Source organism: Onychomys torridus, chromosome 15 (genome assembly GCF_903995425.1).
Source record: "Onychomys torridus chromosome 15, mOncTor1.1, whole genome shotgun sequence".
Taxonomy (NCBI): domain Eukaryota; kingdom Metazoa; phylum Chordata; class Mammalia; order Rodentia; family Cricetidae; genus Onychomys; species Onychomys torridus.
Window position 1 is genome coordinate 39,119,486 of NC_050457.1, and position 24,495 is coordinate 39,143,980.

The following is a 24,495-nucleotide window of genomic DNA, read 5'->3' on the forward strand; positions in this document are numbered from 1 at the left end:
TACAGTTAGAATAACTATTCCTATGCTGTGGAACTTCACAACGGGTGTTACACTTAAAGAAATACATTAGTGTGAAAAATAGATAAAAGAGAATGCATAAAAATGGAATATTTGAATGTAAAGAGAAATAGTTTCTGTATATGTAACATAACAAAACACGTATTTTGAGAAGAATGCAACTGTGTTGCAAAAGTACAAGTAAGAAATTGAACGTATTTTGTGCCCCACCCTCTTCAAATAGCTATTCCAACTGGGTGGAAATGGGATCCCATTGCAGTTGAAAATTACTCCCACTCTTGCCTTGCTGTTACACTCTCCACTCCAAGGTATTGATATTGTTTTGCAAATTTGAGTGACTCTTCAAGCTAGTCTCTGTTAAGCACTTTCAGTGAATGTATGTTACCTACTCTTCTTCATTTTCAGATGCAAAGTTTCCTTTCTCATCTTGTTTCATAGTTTATATACAGTTGTTTACATGTTTACATATTTACATATACATGTTAATATACATATTCCCACATTAATACCACACTTTCCTTTAAATCTTATTGAGGATAACTTATTTAAAGGCCTTTTCTCGTCACTCATCCTGTCTTCTATTTCAGTATTGGTAACTACTGATTATTGTTCTGTAGTGTCGCTATTTCTAGTCTATAGGTCACAATTTCTTGTTCACAATGTGGATTATTAACACTTAATTGGTGCTGAAATTCTTTTTTTATTTACCAGAAAGACTTTTGGTTGATGTTGTTCCCGTGGGTGTTTCAGAAACATCTTGCCCATCACTGGCTTGCGATCTCTGATAGTTACAGTTTTGTGTTCTCTTCAAGTAGATTTATTTCCATCTGAATTTTCCCAAGCTCTTTTTCATCAAGGGGAGTAGGCTGTCTGAATCTATCTCCCATTAAAATCTTGACGGTATTTGACTTTTGATTTTCTTAGATGTCAGGGTGGAATTAACCTTCTTTTGCGAGAGTGTTTAGACCAGGCTGGCCTCAAACTCACAGAGATCTGCCTGGCTCTGCTTCCTGAGTGCTGGGATTAAAGGCATGCACCACCACTGCCTGGCTAATCTTTCTGATATTTATGCTTTATGCCTAGATATTTCCTAATATTCTAACTTGTTAGTTATGTACTTAACTCGTCATGTGCCTACTTGCAAGACCCCAACTGCTTATTAACCAAAATCACCTCTATATTATTAAGTATTCTAAATCCAAGTAAATCTCTAACTCTTTGTTTATCTTTTATTTAATGACTCAGAAAACTCACCATTTTCCAGTGTGTGTACATGTGTGTATTTGGGTGTGCATAAGTGTATGTGTTTTCTAGAGTGCTCACAAGTTCACTCATCCATGAAGACACTTCTGGAGGCCAGAGATTGACAGGGAATATCTTTTTTATTCACTTTCCATCTGATTTTTGGAACATGGTACCTCACTGAACCTGGATCTCATACTTTTTTTCAGACTAGCTGGCCTGGAAGCCTGCTGTTTCTGCTACTCCAGGAATTGTTAATGTAAAATATTAAACCATTTGGTTTTTCTTATATACTGATGCTCTCTGCTTTTGAAAACAATAAGTAGGAGCAGTGAGATGTCTCAATGAGTATAGCAGTTAGAGCACTTGAGTCCAAATCCCAGGAACGTGGGAGAGGGAAAGAACCATCTCCCACAAGATGGCCTCTAACCCCCCTCGCCCTCCCCCCACAAACACTCACACACACAGGCACAAGCACATGCACTCCACACTAATTAAAAAAAAAAAAAAAAGAAAAGAAACCTTGATTATACTGTAAAAGTCAATAATAATTACCCATGTGTTTTGGACACTTAGCTTTCTTCATTTCTTCATTTATCCATTATTTATTATAGTGCTGGTGATCAAAATCCTAGTCTTGTGCTTTATTATGTAATGTTCAACCATTCAGTTACTGGCACATTCTTTTTTTTTAATGAAAATTTCAATTTATTTATCAATATTAAGGTTTCTATTACTAAGAATGTATTGACTATGTACATTATTGATATAATATGGCAACAATTTAATTTGTAAAATATGCTTGCAGGTAGGTACTATGTTCCTAAATTTTTTTGTATAATTATTTCTTGCCATTTCTTTAGCGTTCTATTATTTTCATGTGGATGACCTTTCCATTGATGACAGTTGGGTACTGAATTCACCTACAGTTAGTGTCTTGGTTAATTTGTAGTTTATGGCCTGGTAGTATTTGTTTAGTGAAACTAGGTACACTTGAGTTCAATACATTATGTTTAGGATTTCAGTGCTCTTACAGTGAATTAGTTCTTTGATAAGAATGAAATTACCTTCTTTATCTTTCCTGATTAGTTCGGTTGACAATTTTTCAGTCAGTTCCTTTTTCTGCCAGTTAATGGGACGTTAATGCCTGATTGATTCTTTGTCCCATTGGCTTGGAATACCTTTCCCCTTCCTTCAAGTGAAGATATTTTTAAAAGAAAATATCTTAACCACAACTTATGGTATAGTACCACAATATTTAAAGTGTTCTGCCTTATCACATTTTCGTTTCCAACAATCAGCTCCATTTGAGCAACTTGAGACAGACAGAAAACTGTGAGTAGATCTGGGTCCTAAGTATCAATGCTAATTACAGATACTAATCATGGCATCCAATTGCTTTGCTGTAGTCACAATCTATTTGAAGTAAACCTTTATATAGAATATTATATAGAGATGAATGAAAAACAAGACAGCTACTCTAGTCCCTACCAGTCCGCACATATATGAACCTGGGAAATTAAATCGATTTTTTGAGCTAGTTTTTTTTTTCCTTTTAACAGAAGCATAAAAACAAAAATCATGCATGTTTGTGGGTTTTTGTTTCAGCATACTTATATGTTATATACATCCATCGGTAATTGTAAGCATAGTTCTCATCATTTGCTTGCAGTGGAAAACTTACCTCTAATTGTTTTAGAAAGGTGGAGTGTGTTTTCCCTCTATTGTACCACAGCTTCTCTGTAACGTACAGAGTGTAGCATTTCCTCATCCCTGCAGATCCCTGCCACACTAATCATTGTTCTATATTCTTGATCCTCAGATTCTATGAGGGCAAATTCTCAAACAGGTAATGTGAGTGAGATCTTACAATATGTTTTTCTTCTGTGTCTATGAGCTAACTTCTTGATCTGGAAAATTGTAGGGACTCAGAAAATTAAATATATTAATTCTTAATTTCATATATAATGTGTTGATATTTCACATTACTGTATCATCCTTCTAAAGTATAACAACTGCATTAATTTAAGAAAGGCAATGACAGAAGAATTTAATAACCACTAGTAAAACTCAGAATTTAACAAAACATTACTTTTGTTTTTTATATTATAATATTGTTACATAATTCCCCCTTCCCTTTCCTTCCTTAATACCCATTCATATACCCCTCCTTTTTCTCTTTCAAATTCATTTCCTCTTTTGTCCTTAATTATTTTTAATATATTGTATATAAACTATATATATAGACACATATATTCCTAAATACATAAATATAATCTTCTCAGTCTGTATAATGTTACCAGTATGTATTTTTTCAGGGCTGACCATTGGCATTGAATAACTAATTGATGTGCTCATCCCTGAAAAAGACACTGAGATTGTGTTTCCTAGGAATGTTGGAAGCCACAGCCCTGAAGTCACACCAACACGGCTGCCTAAACATGAGCTGAAGAAAGAGGACAGACACACCAGCATGCACAGTGGAAAGCACGCAAGGCCGCAACTTCACTTTAAGTGCTACAGGAATGCAGAGAGTATGAGAAATCGTCTTCCGCAGAAATTTTAAGACTTCAATGTCTTCTCTTTTTCTAAATACAAACGTACTACAAGTTCTCTTACAAATTTATTTGTTTTGAATTTAATATAATTTAGGTTTGAAAAACCTCATATTAGATACTGAAACTATCTTTTGTTTTCATATTTTTTTTTGTTTGTTAAACTACTGATCAGTTGTCTGAATATTTGCCAGCATCAAAAATTATTTATTAATCACAGGACAATGCATTCATGAACAACCAATAATCACTTATTTAATTACTGAAATTATTTACCATCCAAAGTACTACAGTGTCATCCATCATACTTAAAAATGTGAGAAAAATATCAGGAACATTTCTGTATATATAATCTTCTAGTTTTGATAACATTATAAGAATAAATCAAAGCTGTGTGGTGGTAGCACAAGTCTTTAATCCCAGAACTGGGGAGGCAGAGGCAGGCGGATTTCTGTGAGTTCCAAGAAAGGAACCAAAGCTACACAGAGAAACCCTGTCTCCAAAAACCAAAAAAGGGGAAAAATAATAAATCTACAGTTATTTTATATTAATAGGAAGTAGTTTCTTCAGACACGTTATGTAAATTAAAATCTAGTAATCACTGTATTTTTACAGATACATATTAATTATTAGTAGATTTTTTTCTATGGTAAAGATTTGTGCAGAATATAAAATTGTATCTTATAGTCTCTAATATTTCAAATTTGGTTAAAATTCTGAAATATTGTTCTATTACTTTCTCTTTAAAATTTTAATTAAAATATAATTGCATTATTCAATCCCTCCAATGCTCCTGTTTATTCCCTTTCAAATACACAGCCACTTTTAATTTTATTATTATTGTTACATATATGTGTGCATATACACGCATATGAATATATAAATTCAATCTAGTGAGTTTGTTTTCTGTTGCTTATATAAATAAAATTTCAGGGTTGACCATATGATATTAGATAACATTTAGGGAGCTCATTCCTAAGAAAGGCTTATTCTCTCTCTTTCAGCAATCACCAGTTGTCTGTACTTTTTTCCTAAGAGTGGGGTCTCATGAGATTCTCATCTTCAACATTAGTAGGTCTTTTGATATAATGATTGTTCAGGCAGTTATATTTTTTGAGTATAATGGGTGTAGCTTTCATGTCATTTCTAGGCGACACAATCTCACAGCAGACTTTCTGTGTTCAGGCTCTCACAATCTTTTCCCCACCTCTTCCAACATGCTCTCCAAGCCTTAAGTTGCAAGAGCTGTGTTGTAGGTGTATCTGTTGGGATGGTAAATCCACAATCAACTGTTCCCTGCATTTAACTATTGCATTGTGGTTTTCTGTAATGTTCTCTATTTGCTGCAAAGATAAGTTTCTTTAATGAGGTTGAAAGCTACGTGTGTGTGTGTGTGTGTGTGTGTGTGTGTGTGTGTGTGTGTGTGTGTGTTTATAAGGATAACTATTTAGAATTTAGTAAGAAGTAAAAATGCTTTAGGAAAGTAGCAGTAGTTCCTTCTCTAAGATCCATGACCTAACTAGCTCCTAGTAATTGGCTATATTTACAGTACCAGACATAGTTTCCCTCTTTTTAAGCCTTAAATCCAATTAGATTTCTGTTTGTTGCCACCAGTCTGTGTGTACCACTATAGCACATTTAGAGATATCTTACCATTCTATAATTGTTGTGGTTTATAGATGTCACAGTTGGGTAGGACTACTGATTGCTGTCCACTTTGGGTATCTAGAATTTCACATTCTTGTATGATGAAAGCTGGATGTCAGAGAGTGGGCTGTCAGGTCATATCCACCTCCAATTGTCAGAGTAGTGTTATTTTTCAATCATCTAGAGTTACAATCTTAATTCACACTAAGAGGAGCAAAGGGAAATATAATCTTTAGCTGTATTTACTATGACTGGTGAATGAATAAATTATTTTTTCATTTTTGTTAATTTTAAAAACAAGGATTTGTCAATCAGCTGAGTTAAAATTATCATAGAAAACAAGTGCTGTTTCTAATAAAAACTGGTATTTTGACTTCAGTAGATACCAGAAAAGAATGAAAAGACAAGTTCTTTAAAACTGTGCTAATGTTGCTATGTCAGTTAGTATTAATTTAGACATGCCAAAGACAAATTTTATTTATCACCTGGGAATAATAAAGAGGGTAGGAACAAGAATATGTTGGGGAAAAAAAAAGGCATTGGGTAGGAAAAGCTAAGCTTCAGACTACAATGCATTTCTGGGAAAATCCTAGCCAGGCAAATGAGGAACATCCAAGCAAAGCTGCTGTGGAGGCATTCCAAGCCTACAGGAAAAGCCAAGCTCAGTCTCAGTGTTTCCTCCATTCCCAGTCATTAGTGGGAGCCATGCAAGCTGGGTGTGGCCACAGGTGAGCATAAAAACCTATCACAAATGGATGGATCTAGAAAAAATCATCCTGAGTGAGGTAACCCAGACTCAGGAGGATGAACATGGTATATACTCACTCATAGTAGGATACTAGATGTAAAACAAAGATGACTAAACTGCTACACAACTCCAGAGAAGCTACCTAGAAAACGTGACCCTAGGAAAGACACAGGGATCACCCAATGACAGAGAAATGGATGAGATCTACATGAACAACCTGGACGACAGTGGGAGTAATGAAGGCCAAGGTTCCAGGGAAAGAAAGCGTAGGGGAGCAGGAGATCCCAGCTGGATCAAGAACAGAAAGGGAGAACAAGGAATAACAGACCATGATAAATGAAGACCACATGAGAATAGGAACAGGCAGAGTGCTGGAGAGGTCCCTAGAAATCCACAATGATACATCCTCTGTAGACTGCTGGCAATGGTCGAGAGAAAGCCTGGTCTGACCTAGTCTGGTGATCAGATGGCCAAACACCCTAACTGTCGTGCTGGACCTCTCATCCAATAACTGATGGAAGTGGATGCAGAGATCCTCAGCCAGGCCCCAGGTGGAGCTCCAGGAGTCCAATTGTCGAGAAAGAGGAGGCACTGTAAGAGCGTGAATTGTTGAGACCAAGATTGGAGAGGCACAGGGACAAATAGCCAAACAAATGGAAGCACATGAATTATGAACCAAAGGCTGTGGAGCCCCCAGCTGAATCAGGCCCTCTGGATAAGTGAGACAATTGAATAGCTTGAACTGTTTGGGAGGCACCCAGGCTGTGGGAGAGGGACCTGTCTTTAGTGCATGAGCTGGCTGTTTGTAACCTTGGGCTTACACAGGGACACTTTGCTCAGCCTGGCAGGAGGGGACCCGGACCTGCCTGTACTGAATCCACCAGGTTTAAATGAATCCTCAGGGGAGTCTTGGCTCTGGAGGAGATGGGAATGGAGAAAAGGGGATGGGGGAAAGGTGGGGGTGGGAGCGGGATGGGGGAGGACAGGGGAACCTATGGCTGATGTGTAAAATTATAACACAGATATAACAACAACAATAATAATAATAATAATAATAATAATAATAATAATAAAACCTATCACAAGAGATGACCATAGAAAATTGGCATCCCATCAGCCAATTTTACTTCTTATACTTATATGTCCTTTGAGGGATGTTCTGAACTGGGAAACATAATGTCACTTTTAACCCCAGGAGAATCATGTCAGAACTGCATTGACCAGGAACATTCTGAACTGAAACTTCAGTTCAGTGTTTTACTTATAAATATGTAAATTTCAAATACGCAATTTAAATGCCCAAGTCATGTGCTGCAGTGATTTGAAGCCGTGAAGTGCTGATACCACACTATGAGTAACATGGCTTTATCAACTTAGGACTTCTCCAACACACACTATCCCTCCTTAAGTCTTGAAGTTACTCACCTTACACACACACTTTTCATTCTCTTCCTCCATACTTGCACCTCTATCTCTTCTGTACATCAGCATTCTTGTATGGAGAAGAGTTTCAAACTACAGAAAGAAAGAAAGAAAATCCCCACAAGCAACTCTAAAGCATTCATCCAATAAGTGATGGATGTTTTCCAAAATCAGTGTGAAAGGGGACATCCACATTGACACTTCCTTCAGAATGCCAGTTAAGGGCAGGGCAGGGGTGTAGCAAACTACTTCATTTCTAGCACTGGTCTTTCCGGTTTGACTTCTTAGGAAACTTTCCTGTCATGTTGCAGTGCTTTTGACCTCCCTTATGGATATAGTCTATCTCAGGATGCCGTCCATTAGTCAGAGATTATCCCATTAGCATCGGCAAACTTACATTTGACTTAATATGCTAATACAGGCTACTGTTATAAGGTTATTAACCAATTCTACTGTCATTAGCATCCACTAAGTAAAAAATTCAGTGCATATAAATTGTTGTCTATTTAATTAACAGATGCTGCAAACACACCTTCCCCCACATTTCTCTTCTACTTATTCAACTATAATAGCCTTACAGTCTGTTTAAATTTCAGAGTTTCCGGCATCAATTAGACAACTTGTGCATGTTACCTACTTTTTGACCATTATCTATATATTTGAAGTTTTCTAATTCATTCACATCAGGAATCCTAAGCTTAATTCTGATTCTGTAAAATACCAGGGTTGTACTTTTATAGAGTTTAATTTAATTCCATAAAAATAATTCAAAGCCGTTTAATACAACATGACTTCTGACATACACATTCTGTCATATAATTCTGTTGCCACAAACAAAAGAATGAAAGGGGAATATGAAATTCTTATAAGTACAATGATAATTTGTGCACTGGCAAAATATTATTAGTATTTGAAATATTTAAAAAATTTTCAACCTCAAAAAGAGCATTCAAATAGTCCTCTCTTTTATTCAGTCCTTGAAAGTCAGTTGTTTTTGGTTGATAATAAAGTTAACTATTGGTAAAGATGGCACGGTCCATGTCTGCTTTGACTTTTATTAATATGCCATAATTTGCTATGAAGCACCTGATGTGAATAACAAGCTTTGATAGCATTTAAGACTTCTGCAGTTTAAAGAAACATTGTGGTCTAACTTAATGCAATTTAAATGAAGTTGTTCATATTTTTCTAGTATTTCCTTTCTGGCCATGCTCTGGAGAGTATGAACATCATTTTGTTCCAAAATCATATTTCAATATCCTACTTTGTGTGAGGTATTAAGTTCACAGTTTCTATAGAAGTCTTGACATGCACAACACGTTTGTTTTTCTCTTGAATAATTTCACACTTATCTTTGTTAACGTAGGGAGAAAACCACATAACCAAGTACAAAGTTGCTTAAAATGTTAGAGTATAAATGCAGAAGGGATTTAAAACAATTAAAAATGGAGAAACCAAAGGGTGTATTATTTAACGTGACAGAAACTTGACATTGAGTCTTATGTAAATTAAAAGACTATCCTGGCTATTGCTAAACTTATAACATCCACAGGCCAATTTCTAACACAACAAAGAAATAGAGAGATTAAGAAAAAAAAAAACAGAAATTAGTCCAAAACTGCTTTATACCTATATATGTGAGTTTCTACAAAATTCCATGAGGCTGAGAAATTTTTATTTTACCAGCCATGTTTGTATACAATCCAAAACAAGAATATCCATTTCCTCCTCACTCACTTTTTCTTCGATAGCAAGGTCAACTGCAGAAGAGCATCTTGTTGCTCACATTCCTGCCAAGTTTTAATTGAAATGTTGTGATAAATTTCACTGCGGGGTCAGATGTTATTTTCTGGTTAAGGAGGGTCAAGTTGGTCTCTTAAAGAACCACTTTTGATTTTTATAGTGTCCAGTGACTCGTTCCTGTAAGCTGATTTACTGCAGTTCTGACCTCTGTCCCCTTGGGTGGCCTTTGCCAGCAGGCAAGTCCCCAGTTTCCCTAGAGTCAGTACAAGAAACAAGTATTTTCTTAAACTTAGCTTCTTTTTTTATTAGTGTGAAAATAAGGCTTTCTTAATCGACTGAACAGGAAGCATTCTTTTTATTGCTATAGACTAGAAACTAAAGGTCTTTTAACACAATAAGAATGAAGCATGTAACAGAATCAGCAGTAAATATTTTTGATATGTCAGCATAAATAATAACTTGGTTAGCAGAAAAATCTACCTTCCTGAGTATAAAGTTAGGTAAACACACATGACAACTGTTAAATTTTGAATTTTTTAGTCATATTTTGGTTGACAGTCCTTAAAAAACAATTAATTTGAAATTAAGGCTTTGGTTTGGTTGTTTAATAATCTACCCCAACATTTTGAATAAGGATTGGAATATTTGAAGTATTCATATAGACGATGACTTGTATTTCACAAGTAGACAATGATATGTTACAGATAGTACAAAATTTTTCATCAAAGAGTTAATTTTGGAGAAGAGAGATGAACTGCAAACTACGGGAAGGAACAAATCAGAAAACAGCAAAGCTTTTTTATTTCATCGATGAAAACACTGTAGAGGTGACCTTAGAGAACAAGGCTGTGTGCTTACTGACTGTGTCTTGCTGATCATCTCTCAGGTATAGTGTGCCTCTGTAATCACTCAGAATCATGTACCTCCATCTGAGGAAATGTTTTACTAGGATTCATAGGTCCCTGTTGTTCTGTTCCTAAGGCGCATCTTAAGCATCCTTGCATTTCAGTAACATTTTATAGTTTCTTATTAAGACTTGAAAATTCACTCATAATGCTTGAATAGTAATTTTATTTTACTATTCATGAAAACTTGCATGTTACTTGTATGACATACAAATATAAATAAAGGGGATATTTTAATGGGCACTTATACTGTCTTATCAAAAGTGTTTGGCATACATTTTATTTAACTGTTGAAAATACATGTTCATGGTAACAAATTATCAAATCTGTCTAGAGTACAGGTTTGATTCAATATCTAAGAATAAGTACATTATTAATTCTCTTCATGTAAAGGAACATTCTTTGAATGATGGACAAGAATTAATGATGAGGATTCAGATTTACCTGCAATTTATGATGGTGCTTTGGCAAGTCACTGAAATAACTGTGGAGTATGTATCATAAAGAATTTTAGATTGTAGAATGATTACTGCTGATGTGGAATTGTGTGCAGGTCACAGTACTCAAAAGGAGAGATCATGACAGGCATGCTCTTGTTGTTATTAGTCCCTTGTTGGTTTTACTCTGCACACTAGTTCATTTTGGTACGTGAGATGCTGCCTTCAGTCCTAGCACTGTAGTATGTGCACTTCAAACTTCTTGCAATGTATATAAATTATTGATAGTCATAGAAACCTCAGAAGAGTTTATTTTTCTTAGATACCATAGTGAGCAGAATGCCGTTGTGTCAGAATAATATTCTTATCACTAAATATAAGTGAAAGATATTTGTGTGTAACAAGGGAATGATTTTTTTTTTTAAACTTGAGATCACCAGTTCTTCAGAACAAGAAAATCAGGCTTGAGGGACCACAATGGTCAAATGTAATTTATTTTTATACATTGAAATGAGTAGGGGGAAATGATGTAATTATTATGTAATTTCAAAAATTAAAAATGTTATCAAAATTGTATAAACAGATGATTTTGCTGTATATGTGAAGACACATAATTATTTCCAAAGAAGCTTCTATTTTTATCCATTTATTTGAACATTATGCCATCACAGCTCTGGAATAAATAACGTGAGAAATGACAGAAGTGAAAATGATGTGTTAGATTGCTTTGAACTCTGTGCTGGTGCAGGCCTGGACAGGTGGGTGTTAGGAACTTCATGAGTCTCCAGGCCTTGACATTAGAAGCTTTCTGGACCTGGGTGGGAACACGCTTCATAAGATACAGAACTAGCCCTTCCCTTGGTTTTCATGTTTGTTGAGAATGAAGATAAGAACAAAAGTCTTACAACCTTGAACGGCAGACACTTGTGGGGTATTGATAACAGAGCCTTTGTGCTCGGCTTATCTGACATTCCATGTAAAATTAAGTCAACCAATGCAGGAGGAAAAACATGTGGAATGAGTCATTAGGCAATTGTTATGGTTACACTGGTGTCTAATTGTCCTCTTCAATGTCCCTCAGGGCACCATGGAGAGGATTACTACAAGTAATATTTCATATCACAAGTGAGTCACATTTCAACTCAAAATGGTCTCAAAGTCTGTAACAAGTAATTAAAAACAAAACAAAATTTACAGAGGTCAAGTTTGTATCAGATGTTGCTGTAAGGATATTTATGTTATGACTTTAGTGTTCACAAGAATCTACTTTTCAAATTAGTTATAATAATTATCTCTATTTTATAAGTGATGGCACATAATATAACAAAAGCTAATAGTGTTGTTATTCAAAGTTAATTCATGCTCTAAAGTGCTGTACGCCTCACAATTTATGGGAAAAAAATAGTTATGAAATTTGTGACTTCTCAAGGAATGAACAACTAGTAATCTACAAAGCTTAAATTTGAATGTGGGTCATTTTGACAGAAAAGTAGAACCATATGATCCAGTTGTACAAGTCCTAGGTAACACATCTCAAATGTAAATCAGCTGATAGCTGAACAGCCATGTTTACTACGGCACCACTCACAATGGCCAAGTTATGAACTCAGCCTAATAATTCATCAACAGACTGGTGAATAAAGAAAATGAGATATAGACACACAGCGGAGTTTTATTTACTTATAAAGAATAAAACATGTTCTTTTCAGATAAATGGATAGAACCAGAGGGAATACTGTTAAGTGAAACAAGCCAGAATGAGAAATTCCATCACATCTTAGCATGCATGTGTGGGGTAAATGAAATGTGTGAGTGTGTGTGTGTGTGTGTGTGTGTGTGTGTGTGTGTGTGTATGAATATGTGAAGCCTAAATGTATAGAATGTATATGACATGGAAATTGAAGAGTGTGAATAAAAAGGAATAGAAGGATGGGATGGAGGAAGGAAGAAGCAGAGGGGAACAGGTTGTCAAAATAGAAAGGTGTGTGATATACTTGAATAACAATGTCATGAAACACACCATGTTGTACAGTGAACATGCACTTGCAATTACAAAACAGAAAGCCTAGCTATTGTAACCATCTTATTAGCTTCTAACAAACATGGGGCACGTCTCTGGTAAGAAGACTGTAAACTAGGAACTCTTCAGTACTCAGCATGTGTCTCTGCAGCTGGAGAGTATCACCCAGTCATACTTGATTTCACCCACTCTGTGCTTTCAGTTGTCTGAACTAACAAGTTGCATCAAAGTGAAAAATAATGCCTTGTATGTCGGTATTCAAGCATGTGATATATTAGACCTCCTGCTCAGGACAGATATGCACTCTATCTGAGAGAAACGTAATATTGATTCTATTTGTGTGTGAATATAATGAGAAGGTGAAATATAAGACAACACAGTTGCAAAGGAGAAAATCAAGTATATATGATAAAGTTGCCACACCTATATCACCTTTCTAAAACTTTACAGTCCACCCAATCAAATATTCTACGTGCAAGTGAACTCAGAGCTCCATTGGACAGTCTCCTCCAAAGTTACTATGCACGACATCCCTTTCAGTTTATTCCTGTCGACTCTCAGTCATAGTGAATAAAAATAGAAATGAAAACAAAGCAATATAACAAATATATTCATGTACATATACTAAATATACATTGTACCTAACATACACATGTATAGTTCTACACACATGTGGTGTTATCACAGTATGTCTTTGAGCTGATTTATTAGTGTCTTACAAAAGTTATTGATAACTTTGTTAAATATACTTGATTTACTTAATTAATAATTACTTATTAAAGGACATCTAAACTTCAGTGGACCTCAATATTTTCATCTGCTTTTCTACACTGTGCCCTTTGGCTTATAAAATAATGAATTTATCTTTGAGATCATGTCCCTTTTGTCCCGTGCGATGCTTAGCAGATGCCACCTGTTTCCAGCAGACAGGTTGTTTGTTGTTATTAGGGTACAATACAAGGGACAGAGCTTATAAACACAGTTGTTGGAGTATAATTACTTAAGCTCCTTACAGAGGTGGATCATCTCACAGCACAATGCTCCCCCTGGACAAAGTAAGGCCAACTGTCTTTTACAGCATCAGCTGCTGCACCAAGTTTGGTTCTTTGCCACAGACACCACGTCTCTTTTGTTTACCAGGTAATTAACAGTAATGATGTCTTGCTGCGTGCCTTTGTTTCAGAAGCAAGCCTCCTTCTTTGCAGATTTGGATGGACTCAGAGGCTCAAGCCCGTGGCCTGCCTGTCATTAAGTACCAGCAGGCAATTCTAGGCTTAATTACCTCCCTGTTTTGTTCTGTACATTGGGCAATAAACATCCAGTCTAAAGGCAATTTGTAGGCAAGAGGGAAGAGGAAAAAGGAGGGGGGACGCGTCCTTTCCCAACAATACATTCATCAAATAAACTAACTTAAAAATGTTTTGACCTTGAGTTCTTAAACATTATTGTAATTCCAACATCTTATAAGGAAAATCGTTTTAAAGAAAGTTATTCAAATAAAGCCCAACTCTACAGATGGGCAGTCTGTTTATGAAATATGAGGGAATTCAATTACCCATGAATGGATGAACGGCTTTTTCCCCTTCTCTTTGTCTGGTCATCATTGTTACTGTGCATTTCTTTAACAAAAGATATCAAAATAAACAGAAATGTCTTCAATGAACTATGAGTCTGCAGAGAAGTGGCATATGTATGGGAGTGTGGTTTTTTTCTGCGATGTATTTAGCATAGGTATGATTTTTTTAATGATACATTATTGAATTTTTAGCAAAGTCGCACTATAAAAGAAAAAATTACTACATAATAATGAGCCACATGCAGCTTTTAATTTTTTTCTTACAAAAGCAAGATTTCCTTATGAGTCTTAAATGAAATTTGAAATAATTTTAGTTAAATTGTATTGCCTATATCTACATTGGAACTACGTGCAATTGATTTAGTAATTATAATTCTTGAACCTCACTGAATGAACCATGAATGCATAATATTTTGTAAATTAATTATATAAAAATAAACATTAGTGTGTAATATTTTCTAATGTCCAGTATTTACTAGTGATCTTTAAACACATTTTAAATGCCCAAATCCTGAAATGATAAAGGCAATTTTATTACTTATAATTTGTGATGGTACTGCATTTTTCACTAGATAGCTTTTTGAGACAAAAGATCAACAACTTACAATTAAGTTTGCCTTTCCATGTCTATAAATATTTAATTATGCTATAAAACATTATATCATTTTCTTTTCTTTTCCAGTTTCTAGCATATCTGGGTTAAATTATAATCTCTTATATACCTGTCTAAGAGTTTCACTACATAGTTCATATAATGGAACAACTTTATACCACCTTTAATCAATTTGAATAAGCCTTCTGTGTAAGGTTTCATATGGAAGGGTGGAGGTATAGAAAAAAATTGTGCTTTATTTTTTAATTTTTGAAAGAGAATTTACAGCAAACACATCATTTTATTAACTTCCTTCAACATAGTAGGTTGATGTTTCCATGACTTACTGATGTTCTTAAGGCTTCACCAGATGAAATATGTTTTATGAAGAATGTATGGACTTTTCTACTATTCAATAGCAAGAAAAGTAATGTTCTATTGGCATTCAAGTATATTTCCCATTTTGAACTCTATTTTGAAAAAATAAGTTTGAACAATCTGGCTTATTATATACCATGTGAAGATAGAGGAGCAAACTCTTCAATAGGTAAATGATACTCACCATATTAAACAATATTAGATTTTCTGTAAGTTTCACTACTATAATATACCAGTTATAGTAAAGCCATTAAATACAATCATATTAAGAAGCAGTTTTTTCCCACTCAAACCCCCACTATTGAGTTAGAATGAACAGCATTCATTCTTCTGATAGAAGAACCACATAGATTATACAAGGGAAAAGTGAGTGGAAATGTGCAGTTTATACTAATAATTAATGTGACAAACCTTTAAATATGATAAGGTATTGTCAATCTATAGAATTTACCTGCAGGACTTGAGACAGAGTGATGCTGATTCTCTTCACTTTAGGTATACTATAATCCCAAAGTTAACCCTGGAGCCAAGAAGCACATAACAGCATGTTTCATATTTTTCTCAAACATGTAATAAATGTAAAGGACTTTAATCTGAGCTTAAGCCTTGTTTGGATTCAGAACACTTACTATTTATCATAAATTTATTTGTGTAAAGGGAACATTACAATAATTACTATCAAAATGCATTCTCAATGCATTTTGCAGTAACAGTCAAGAATGTAGATTTGTGAATTTTGAGCCTACATGTGGAAAAGACGCATCTGAAATCACTTCCAGTGCTGGCCACCTCTTCTCAACAACAGATCATCCTGCTCTTCTGATGTTTAGCGAACAGTAACAGCTGATGTTTTCTTGTTTAATTCAAGGCTGTGGGAATGAGCTGCTGAGACATAAACTCGTAAATTCTGACCCTCTATAGACAATAAGGATTGTTGCTTTGGTCAGGAAGACAAAACCCATATGCACCAAAAACCTTAGTGACAGAACTTTCAGTATTTTCAACTGGAATTAAAATGTAAAACTGAGGGGAAATCTGAGCAACTTTACCTCTGATCAAGCAGTTAGTTGAGGATAAAATTGTCTGATATTGTAAGAGAAGTGCAAAAATGTTGATAAGGGGTAGATATTGAATGTAACATACTAGGTACATTGGGGGAAATTGTCTCTTTTGTATGTTTTGAAGCTTTTACTCTCTCTTCCATTTTGGTTCTTCTCTCTCTCTCTCTTTCATGGCTAAATTGCTTTTGACTTTTTCTTGCCAATCTCAGAAAAGAAAGGAAGTAAGAATGATGGTGATGATGCCAATCCATTTTTACTTTCTTATTTTCTCCTTATTCCTCTGGGAGCCTCAGTTCAGTCTTTACCACCCTGTAAACACTTATTTAGCAAAAAGAAACAGAATACATTTTTCCTTCGGGCTCTCCACACTGGTATATTAGAATAGCAGGGAAGGGGGAGAAAGCCCATAATGCTTCATTAGTTAATTGTGCAGAGTACGGCTCTTTAGGGGTAAACAAGTGAAGGACATTTGCTGAATGGCCACCCCTCTCCTCATGCATATTATGGCCTAATGATGCTAGTAATGGTGGGAGGCTCCTGGAGAGTCATCTGTCAAATTAGCACATTGAATTATTTATTGCCTGGGAGTAAAATTGTTGAAAGGTAGCAGCTGAGATGTAGTTTTTTATAAATCTAAAATTCAGGGGGTGGGGAGAAGACCAGAAGATTCATACAGCTGCTTAAAGGGTATATTTGCTTTTTAACGGCTGCATTTAATCACAACAGTCTTATTAGATAAACAAACTGAGTATATTTCTATCTTAAATATAGTGTGTGTGTGTGTAATTCAAATCATAAATGGTATTATTTACAATTTGTTAACCAAAAGCTCATCTTATTAGTCATTTTAAGCCTTCATAACTCATTTCAACTACATCATATCTGAAAACTAAGGCAAGATGGCAGCTATGACTAGGGAGTCCCACTGAGGCTTTAACATGAGGGATACGATTCCTGGTGTCTCCTCCATGCAACCGTACATGATTTCACCCAATACCAGGTTATCTTAGGTCAGAAGAAAAAAGGTCGTTGTTTCGGATCCTAGAGGAGAAATCGCCAAACAGAATTTCTTATAAAACAAGAGAAAAAAATATAATAAAAATAATGAATTTGAAATTTAAACCTTGAAAAGATATTGATATGAGAGAGAGAAAGACAGACAGACAGATACACACACACACACACACACACACACACACACACACAGAGAGAGAGAGAGACAGACAGACAGACAGACAGACAGAGACAGAGAGACAGAGAGACAGAGAGACAGAGAGAAAGAGAGAGAGAGAATAAGGGGAGGAGAACAGAAGAAAGAGGGAGGGAGAAAAAAACAGTTCACCAATTTTGTGTGGCTCCTATTATTTATTTTTTGAAATCATAATCTTAATTAGATAATTACTTGGCAGGATTAGATTAAAGAGAAAGTCACTAATTTCAAATTGGCAAAACATCCTCATCTCACAATGGTCTCACAAGTGGTATTTGAATGACTATCTCAAAAACCAGAAATTATAAGTTGTTATATGCAACTGAAAGACGTACAGGGATTTTTTTTTATCCATTTATCAGGAACATTACAGTTTATTCTCAGGATATTTTGATGCTCTAATAACTGTGACCTTAAAACTTCTAGGCTATCTGGGGTCTTACAAGCAAGGAAATAAATAAAGGGACAGTTTCTTGAGAATGAATGACCATTTGATGAGCAAAAAGAAATACCTAAAGCCATTTTTTTAAATGGCAGCCTAAAAGAATATAAAAATTTAGTTATATAAGTTCACAGAAATTCTTGATAATGATATCTTTTAAAAGCATATGCATTTTGCTGTCAAGAAAGATGTTTTCTTCTTGAAATGATAAGGTGGCTCTCCAATTAGCAGGAGAATCTCTAGGAAAATATGGTGTAATGACTAAGAAAAGATTGTTAATTTCTAAAATCATATCTTCTCCCTCTTCTCTCACTCCTACCATACTCCCCATACCTACTCTAGTTCATTACTGCCTTCATCATCTCTACCACATACAAACACCACAACCATACCATACACTGGAGGTAATCACAAAATGATGGAGAGACAGGAAATGCAGACACGCTAGGCTCAGGAACCTGTGCACCAGGAGAAGAAACATGATAGCAATCAAGAAAACGGAGTAGTGCCACATTTCACAATGAAGTTGAAAAACGATCCATTATGAACATTTGGTTTGCAGATATGGGTGAAGTACTTGCAACAGAAATGTCTAAAAGTTGCTTAAAACTGAGAAATGTAAGCTGAATGGGATATGACATAAAAAATTTACCCTGAAAACTAAAATACAGGGACTATGTTGTGGGCATATATAGGTGGGTTATTTAGTGTGGTTTGAGCTATATCTGTTTGCATTTTTATTATTATTTATATATTGAGAGTCTCAGCAGCAGGGTAGGCATTTGTGAAGCCAGAGAGCAAGTTGAGGATATTGGTTATCCCCTTCTGTCTTGTATATTGGTTATCCCCTTCCGTCTTGTAGGTCCTCGTGATTTAACTCAAGTTGTCAGGCTCAATGGCAAGCATTTTTACCCATGAAGTCTCCGGCTTACCTTTTTCACTTCTTTGGATAAGGTGAACAAGATGTTGAATGAGTATCATTCTTTGTAACACCATAGTTCATTCATTAAGGTCCTGAGTTGTTTCATCCCCTTCAGCAATTTTCATTGTTTTTAAATTGACTCTTTGCATGTGAGAACATTTCAGAACTATTTTATTGTTTGTGTGTGTGTGTGTGTGTGTGTGTGTGTGTGTGTGTGTGTGTGTTGTTATGTTTTTTGGACTGTAAGATTTTATGTACAATATCTAATAAAAAATTATGAGTGAATCTTTTTTTGACAAGCCTGTTACTGTGTGTTCAGTGTGTTCTTTATCTAGACTTCTTTCTTTATATATGTAAATCTATCTCCTTGAATGGCTTTGCTTAATTTTATATTAAAATCTTTGCTGAATAAACTATGCCTTTTTATACACAATTATACATAGAGTATATATTGTACATTGTATATATAGATTTATTTATAGCATACATACCATATATATCTCTATATATGAATATATATATATATATATATATATATATATATATATATATATATATATAGAGAGAGAGAGAGAGAGAGAGAGAGAATGTGTATAATACACACACATATGAGAAACTATTATTTCATGTTTGTATCAGTTGAATCATACTCTTAGAAAAGTTGAAGTGCTTTCCCATATCACTTTATTTTTGCCCTCAGGTTTATGTAATTTCAAGTTTGATTCACTCATTATTATGCATGTGTATGTGTGTCTACCTGCTAGTATGTGTCAAGTGAGTGCAGTTGCCTACAGAGTCCATAAGGAGGGAGCATATCCTTTGAAGCAGGAGCTTTGGGAGATTTTATACTGCCCAACATGTATGCTTGGAATGGAACTCCAGACTTCTGTAAGGGTAGGGTTCACTCTGTCGAGCCCTCTCTACAGGTTTACATAGCCTTAAAGGGGAGACTTAGCCCTTTTGCTCACAGTTTCTGTCCCATTGCTTCCCTGTATTCCAATTTCCTTCCTCTTCACCTTTCTAACTGAAGCTCTTCCCTCTGATGGACACTCTTCTTCACTTAGATTCTGCCCATTCAGGAATTTCCTTCATTTTGTTCCCTTATGCTGATCTACTGTAACCTTATCATTGTATTAACACAATATTTAAACCACAATTTGGCTTTCATGTTAGCAACAGTTATGAGGAATCTCATACCAACTCTTCACTCCGGTATTCAAAAGACAAAGTTGAGAACTTTTATTTATGTTACAAGTCCATCCGCTCTGCAGTGTGGAGACGATTTCTTCTGCCTCATGTTTGTATACAAAATTTACCAATTATTTAAGTATTCATGTGAATATATTTAAAATATAGTCTTCTTATCAGTGTACATAAATATTAATAGATAAAAAATTTACACAGTGAAAGTGCTCTGGGCAGTCAAGTAAAAGCAAGCATTTTCTTTTTAGAATAGACATGTTTAATAATAAAAATAAAAAATAGACATGCCATAAGACATGTTTAATATCCTTGATTGATTGAGTCAGGATATCATTTTGTGATTCTTTAACATTTCAAAACCCTAAGATCTCTTATTTCACCTTCCAGAAGGCTGTGCATATGAGTGCTGTGCAGGGAACAAAGCATCCTGGAGCTGAAGCATCTCACTGTTAGCCACATTTGTAAGATGCCTAACATCCCACATTCCTGGGAGCTTCAGTGGAGATGAATGTGGGAAGACATGGAGCACAAACTTGGGTTTGATTTGTGAAGAAGCATCTTCTACTAAAGAAGAGACATTTACATTGAAGATCTAAGAGAGCAGAGTCAGCTATCCAATCCAGTAGGTGGCAATCTTCTCCCAGGATACTGTCACACCAGGGTCCTTAGTCAGATTTGGGATGTGCCTCTTGCTAAAAGACATCAAGAATTCTGTACCCATAAGTCCAGAGTTTCCTAAAAAGTGCAAACCTTCTTGTATATTAAAATATTTCCCTGTTCTTGTCAAACTAAAGTTTAGTAACTACCTTGTTTCAATAAATCTGGCGTGGAGGGCATTTTATCACAAGTTATAAAGGTATAAGTGTATTAGCATAACATTTCCATCATCCTTCTCAAATTACCATGGACCACATATTAGAAATTGCTTTTTTGCCAAATGTCAATTTATAGCATTTTCAAAAGAGTAAATGAGAACCTGTAAAATGTCATCACCCTTGCAGCTGTTTAAAGGCAAGAAAATGAAGTGATTTTTGTGGTCTATATCTGACTTCCCACCCGATCTATCTCACCATTAAGGAACTTTGAGTGAAACATTTTGAAAAAGATTGTGGAAGAGAACCAACGGTTTCTCAATGTGAAGTTCTAAAAGTGTCCTTATGAGTAAAGATGAAAATGATGTGCTTGTCTAGGGAGCAGAAGCTTAGTGGAAGAGTAGATGCATTGTGACATCATATTTTTGTCATCAAATTTTCTAATGATATTTTATATTGTTATTGCTGTTGCCATTTTGGAACTTAAATGTCACTCTTCAGTAGCAACCTCAGAATAAACCAATTAAAGCATTTGATCCTCTGCTTAGAATTTTAAGTTACTATTGGGGTGATTATTTTCAAATAATAGCGTCTATTTATAGGTTGGCATGCAATGCTCTAATACATGCAGCGATTATATAGGTTTTTTTTTTTTCTTTTTTTAGACGGGGTATTCTTTGCAACCAAGTTTGACCTGGAACTTGCTATGTAGTCCAGGCTGATCTCAAACTCATGAACCTCCAGACTTAGCTTCAGGAGAACTGGGAATATACATGTGGTTTATTACACTGGTTGCATTATATGTACTACTTTAAGCATATTAAACATCTTTTTCTCTTCAAGTAATGATTATGACTTTAAGCTGTAAACACTCAAACCCCTTTTACTAGCTTTCCAAATGTATGGTACCTCATTGTCAGCAGGGGATCACTCTACTGTGCAATAGTACATCAAAAGCCATTGTCCTTGTAACTTAGTGCACAGTCATCAACTGTAGTTTAACACCCATTAAACAGCCTTTCCCATTCTCTTTCCAAACCAACTTTACCATTCTTCTGTTACTACCATTTTCCTCACATTCTCCATACAAACAAATATCTTGGATTCCACATGTTAGTGAGGTAATATGGTGTTCGTCTCCCAGGGCTGGTTTATTTCTCTTATTATTACTCATCACAATGGGTTATCATGAACTTCACGAACTTGATGTTATGAAAGAAAATGATAGATTTCATACCGTTATAGTTGAATTCTGTTCCACTTTGCATACAATCACATTTTCTTGATCTGCTTATCAGTTAACGAGCATTAAAGTAATTAATTTGGGTTTGTCATTAAGCTTCATAACTGTAGACAGATAGTGTGGCATCACCTTTGCTCAATAATATTAAGTCCTTCTGAACTCTGGGTGTAAGAATGCTTATACTTCCGTACCCTGTTCTCAAATGCAATTAATTTTAGGCAGACTGCTATGTGGAAGTGACATCTGTCACTTTAGAAAGTAACATGACATCGCCATTATGGATATTTCTCACTGTAGCCCCTCCATCAACCTCCATCAGTGAGTGAAGTCTGAGTGGGAGAAAAGTTCCACTAACAACAGACATGAGGCATAAGCAAGACATCAATATTTGTAGTTTCAGGCCATGGAGGTTTTTAATCTGCTGCTAGCTCATTATAATGCATTCTACAGTGTAGAGAGCTCAAAAATTTAGTGACATAAGATATATAGTAAGATATTAAAGCATATGGTCTAGTTACTCCCCCCACCCCCGACTTCTAGGATAAGAATTAATTATACAATACAGCATAGTACACCTGGTACAGTAGTGATCTCAAACTGTAAAAATATTTTCTTAGTACAGAGAAGGCAATTGTAATTATAGTTTCCCTTCCTCAGAATAAAGGCTGAATTTTTAATTAGACAACACTTCATCTTTCTTCTTAGAAGATTTGAGAATCTTTTAATAGATATTACTTTAAATCAATATCAGAACTAGAGATTTTCCTAAAAAACATACAAAAGTTACATGCCAATGTGGGTAAAATATGTGTATATTTGGTGCATAGCATAGTGCTAGCTAGAGATTTACCCATCTAAGTGTTTATATAGGACTTCTCAAATGTATGAATTTCATTGAAAACCAATTTTCAAAGAATGAAATATGGCATTATTTGAAAAGTCAAAAGCTCGATAATTCCAAAGAAAACTGTGTTTAAACAAAAATACACGCCATATTTTTAAAAGAGACATGCATTTAACCATCGGAGGGAACACTTCTTTCATAACCACTTTCTTTCAGCCACATTCATTTGAAAGACTCATTAAAAGGTTATAATTACTTTTATTCATTAAATAAACTTGTGTATATATCTGAATACAGCCATCTCTAATTTGCATTCTAGTACATTTCATTAATGAGAAAAAATAGAGTTGGATTTAATATCTTGATAATTAGTCACCACAATATATGTTCTTGTTTTTTGCTGGGTATGTGAATCTTGTTTGATTCATAATTTGAAAACCAGTTATTATTTATCACAGAATACACATGATTTGGATGTATGATATATTTCCAAAATAAGACATCTTTAAATTCTTAGTTAATAACTGAATAATAGAGCAATTAATGGCATTTTATTAACCAAACCAAGAGTTCTCAAAGTTTATGTTGCTTAGGAGAACTATGTTTTATCTGGGATGGTTCAAACCAGCCAGGAATGTGTTGGATATGGGACAGATACAATAGTATTTCTTCATAGTGAATAAAAAAATTATCATTTGCTTAAGATGAAATATTTCAGGTAACAATATACTAATGTTTGAAACTCATAAAGTACTATGTACTATAAATAATAATCACAAACAAGCCAATTAAGCATATTAAAATAACTGGTAAAGAATGAGCTATCAGAAGGAGATTATTGGCCCCCTCAATTTTTTAGATATGTCTGGTATATTTCACATATCATCATCTCCTAGAGAGAATAATCCTTATTTCATGGCTATGCCAAGTTTTCTTGACTCAGAAATTAATATTCTTTTGTTTTCAAGTATTAAATAATTAAGGTTTATAAAAATATTTTTGTTAAAGTATGCTTATGATAATGTGGTTTTTGAGGATTTACATTAATTTTTTAGTTTTTATTTATTTGAGAATTCATATGACTGCTATATTTGTATCTTTCCCATTCCTTGCACTGTTCCTTTGAACTCTTCCCATGCTCATCTGAGATTTTAGAATGTGTTATTCATTACTATTATTATATACATATGCATGTGTATATATAATCTACTATATCCATTTATTATGTGAACATGTGTTTACAACTGATTACATGGAATTGGATAACCTGTCAAGGAACTCATCCCTGGAAAAATGGATTCTTCTTTTAGCAGGCACTGATTGCCTGTATTTCTTCATCAGCATGTGGGATCTTGTGAAATTTCCCCAGTCCATTTTTACAAATTAGGTAGTGTTGTCATCATGTACCTTCCTTGTTGCTAAGGCGACAATAATGATGAGATCTCATGGGTATTGCTTCCCTCTCATGTACAGAA